Source organism: Blennius ocellaris (genome assembly GCF_963422515.1).
Source record: "Blennius ocellaris genome assembly, chromosome: 19".
Classification (NCBI taxonomy): Eukaryota; Metazoa; Chordata; class Actinopteri; order Blenniiformes; family Blenniidae; genus Blennius; species Blennius ocellaris.
In genome coordinates, this window is record NC_137668.1 from 1,020,001 (window position 1) to 1,024,878 (window position 4,878).

Genomic DNA, 4,878 nt, shown 5'->3' on the forward strand with positions numbered 1-4,878 from the left:
TAGTACTGTAAAAAACACAATAAATAAAGAAAGAAATAACTAAAGAAAATGACACAAAGACTTCGTATCAGAGAGTCGTTGCTTTGTTTATTCACTTTTATTAACTTTTTCTTTTCTCTCTGTGATCGTCATGGAACTAAAGGTCAGAAATATAAGCCCAGGCTGCTCTCTCAGTTCTGTGGTATGTATATTTCAGCCCACTTATGGTAAGCGTCGCACGTGCCATACATGTGCGAACACATTCCCCAGCCCTGAGCACACTGATCCATGTCGTCCGGGGAGGGGAGGGGGTCCATACAGTGAATGAGGCCCCCGGGGGGAGCGTGGAGATGCTCCGTCCGCACACGACAGCGGACTCTGCTCGAGGGGCCTTCGGGCTGTCGTTCATCTTCTTCTTTTTTTTCTTTTTCTTGTCCCGCTTCTTCTTCTTCTTCTTCTTCTTCTTCTTCTTCTTCTTTTCTGTTTTCTTCTTCTCGTCCTTCTCGGCATTGTCCTTCTTTACTCCCCCCTTCTTCGTTGACGGCGACGGGGGGCTCCACGCCAGCCACCTCGTCGCAGGCGGCGTCGCTCGGCTCAAAGTCTTCGAGTGCGGCGAAGGCGCTTGTGCACAGAGCCTCTATCCTGGTGTGCAACAGTTCGTACTTGACGGCAAACTCCGACCCGTAGAATTGACACCGAAGCGGAGACATGCGGATGAAATCGGTAAAGTTATCAAAGCATTCAACCAAGTGACACATTCCCATGGCCGCGAGGCATTTGTAGACCAGAGGGTTCTCACTCGTCGTACGGTTCCGACGATACCCAGCAGCAGTCCTACGCGCCCCGGTGGACCGCTGCGGCCGTGGCCTCCGTAGCATCCTCCTCACCGACGGACACCTATCACACCGGAAGGGCTGCCGATCGGCGCCAGACCCAAGAAACTTTGATTTTGTTGATGGTGGCGGTTGTAATGGCCGAGGGTTCACTTCCACGTCTCCCTTTATACCACATACAAGCACTTCCCTCCTTACCGGAGTCAGATTTCTTTTACCCCGAGCAATGTCGGACAGATTTGTCATTTATTTATTTATTTTCACACGACTTATTCTCTGTAGCAGGCAGGACATTTGTTCCTGGAGAGCACAATGTTCCACTTTTTGTGTTTTTTTTTTCTTTTACCAAACAGTTTCTTGCTTAGAGTTTTTTTTTGTGTTAAGTTTGCGAGGTTCATATGCTCTCACTTTTTGTTCCAGGACTCCTGGATCAGAAAGTGTTCTTTGTGAGTAGAATGTACTCGAACATCTGTCTCACACGACCGTTAGTGAGAGTTCACTAGAGCAAAGTTCATAGAGCTGCACACACACACACACACACACACACACACACACACACACACACACACACACACACACACACACACACACACACACACACACACACACACACACACACACACACACACACACACACACACAGAGGCACAGATAGAGGAGGAGAGTGAGTCAGAGGAAACGAGGGGGGGTGGTAGAATGTACTGGAATCGAGTGGAAATTTTCATGACTCAACCGGAGCAGGCAACCTGTGCTCGTTTGGACAACCAGGACCGGACTCGAAGCCTCTCATCGTCCTACTCTCACGTCCACCCACCAAACGCGAGTAACTTGTCTCCTCCGAATTAGCAGTTAAGAAGCGCACAGCTCGTTCCCTCGGTCTAAACAGGTCAGACAGCAGCTGGACCACGGACGCGGCACACAGGCTCACGGACCGGGATCGGGTCCCGGATCGGCTGAGCAGATAATACAGAGGTGAGACTTCCACTCCTCATTTACGAGATTGTTCTGTTAATTATCAAAAGTAAGTTGTTGTTTGCTTGTTGTTCTCGTTCCCTGTTTTGTTAGTTTTTTTTTAAGTGTCCTTTTGTGTTTGCTTTGTTATACTTGTTGTGATTACTTTGAGTTTTGCTCTGTTGTTGTTCGGGCTGGTTTAGTCTCGTGGCAGTTGGAAAATATTTAGATCACTGTGATTACTGTATTATTGAAAAGAAGAGAAATGTATGTAGCACTAACAAGGACATGGTTTGTAGGGAGAGAAACTGCCGTTTTACAAAAAAAAAGTTTTTTGTCTCGTCGCCACGGTCACATTTCTTCGTTTTTCTCAAAATATTATAGATCAAAGTGTAGCTACAGGCCCTGTGCTTCTCACGAGGGAACACTTTTGTCTCAGAGAGACACGGTTCTCCCTCCAGGGGACTTCATTGATAGGGAGCGCAGGATTCTGTCTCATCTGTGCCAATACATTTTGACGAGTCATTTCATCCCCAAACCCCCAAAGTTCAGCCGTTTGTTTCAAGTCGTAACGGGGAGACAGAACCTCTCGAGGACACGAAAACCACACCGCACGTCCGTCAACTTCTCCCGACGCCCACGGTGAAGGAATTTTTCACCCAAGTGTCACGCTTCTCCAACTATGGGCAGTTGTTCGGGACCTGCGTTTGTGCTTCTTCCCTCACATACACTCACTTACATTGCAGTTGTTAGCATCGCACGCTAACAAGTTTGTTCAAATGAGCTGAGATTTGGAGGGTGGCCTCGTGGTGGCGCCGCGATCGAGAATCACTAGCTAATGACATGGTTTCCACGCACTTAAATCGCTGTTAGCCGTTAGCATCGCACGCTAACAAGTTTGTTCAAATGAGCTGAGATTTGGAGGGTGGCCTCGTGGTGGCGCCGCGATCGAGAATCACTAGCCGACCACATGGTTTCCACGCACTTAAATCGCTGTTAGCCGTTAGCATCGCACGCTAAAGTTTGTTCAAATGAGCTGAGATTTGGAGGGTGGCCTCGTGGTGGCGCCGCGATCGAGAATCACTAGCTAATGACATGGTTTCCACGCACTTAAATCGCTGCTAGCCGTTAGCATTGCACACTAACAAGTTTGTTCAAATGAGCTGAGATTTGGAGGGTGGCCTCGTGGTGGCGCCGCGATCGAGAATCACTAGCTCATGACATGGTTTCCACGCACTTAAATCGCTGCTAGCCGTTAGCATTGCACGCTAAAATGTTTGTTCAAATGAGCTGAGATTTGGAGGGTGGCCTCGTGGTGGCGCCGCGATCGAGAATCACTAGCTAATGACATGGTTTCCACGCACTTAAATCGCTGCTAGCCGTTAGCATTGCACGCTAACAAGTTTGTTCAAATGAGCTGAGATTTGGAGGGTGGCCTCGTGGTGGCGCCGCGATCGAGAATCACTAGCTCATGACATGGTTTCCACGCACTTAAATCGCTGCTAGCCGTTAGCATCGCACGCTAAAGTTTGTTCAAATGAGCTGAGATTTGGAGGGTGGCCTCGTGGTGGCGCCGCGATCGAGAATCACTAGCTAATGACATGGTTTCCACGCACTTAAATCGCTGTTAGCCGTTAGCATCGCACGCTAAAGTTTGTTCAAATGAGCTGAGATTTGGAGGGTGGCCTCGTGGTGGCGCCGCGATCGAGAATCACTAGCTAATGACATGGTTTCCACGCACTTAAATCGCTGCTAGCCGTTAGCATCGCACGCTAACAAGTTTGTTCAAATGAGCTGAGATTTGGAGGGTGGCCTCGTGGTGGCGCCGCGATCGAGAATCACTAGATGACCACACGGTTTCCACGCACTAAAATCGCTGTTAGCCGTTAGCATCGCACGCTAACATGTTTGTTCAAATGAGCTGAGATTTGGAGGGTGGCCTCGTGCTGGCGCCGCGATCGAGAATCACTAGCTAAAGACAGGTGGCAGGTACAATAAAATTTCCGCGGTAATTTTCTAGTTGTTTGCTTGTTGTTGTTTCCCTTCCTGTTTTGTTCGTTTTGTTTGTTTGTTTGTTTGTTTTTAAATGTCCTTTTGTGTTTGCTTTTGTTATACTTGTTTTGATTACTTTGATTTTTGCTCTGTTGTTGTTCAGGCTGGTTTAGTCACCGCGACGGAGTGCGAGCCAGACGTGCATCTGGACTGCGCGACGGAAGAGGAGGAGAAGCAGTTGATACTGAGAGCCAGCATCCCAGTCACGATCGCCCTGTTCTCAACATCGCTGACCAAAGAATTTGCTCGCCAAGCAGTGTTTTCTATTTTCTCTATAAAAGCAAATTGGAATGACTGTAATGTGTTTAAAACTGTCTTTCTTTCAATAAAGAAAAGAAAAAACAGGCGACGGTGCAAGGTCTGAAGGGGAGGGGGGAAGAGAGAGAGAGAGAGAGAGAGAGAGAGAGAGAGAGAGAGAGAGAGAGAGAGAGAGAGAGAGAGAGAGAGAGAGAGAGAGAGAGAGAGAGAGAGAGAGAGACGCCTTTTCTTGGTACAAAACATGTTGTAATCTGTATTTCCGCCACCAGATGGCGGTGTTCTGACTGTGTGTGTGTGTGTGTGTGTGTGCGTGTGTGTGCGTGTGTGTGTGTGTGTGTGTGTGTGTGTGTGTGTGTGTGTGTGTGTGTGTGTGTGTGAGGCATCGGGAGAGAAAAATTAAACGCTGCAGAGCAAAGTTCTCAGACATTATTGCTTCAGATTTTTCTTTAACAGCTCACCGTGTGAAGAAGGAGATTAAATTAAAATGGAGCACAAAATAAAGAAATGGTAAGAAAAGAAGAATGGTAAGTATACAGGTAGGTAATTTATCAATAAAATAAGGATGAAATTTACAGGATTCACAGCCACACATTCATCGGCTCCCCATCATCGACAATCATCCTCGTAAACATCAACAACCGTCCTCCACGGATACGGGACTCCTACGGACTGAGGAGCGGGTGTGCGGAGGACTACGGCGGCGGCGAGGAGGGCGAGGAGTGCGAGGAGGACGTCTCGGTCGCCTCCGGGCCTCGGGCCGCCTCGCCGCCTCGTGTCGCTTCGCCCCGCGAACCCCATCGGGGGC

General features: G+C 48.6%; 1 long non-coding RNA gene across 1 annotated transcript; it reads left to right on the forward strand.

The window, feature by feature from the left end:
- Positions 1–1,511: 1,511 nt before the first annotated feature.
- Positions 1,512–4,160, forward strand: LOC308143982. Its single transcript, XR_013937039.1, has 2 exons — positions 1,512–1,784; positions 3,919–4,160. It is a non-coding gene; the product is annotated as an uncharacterized lncRNA (long non-coding RNA).
- The last annotated feature ends 718 nt before the right edge of the window (positions 4,161–4,878 follow it).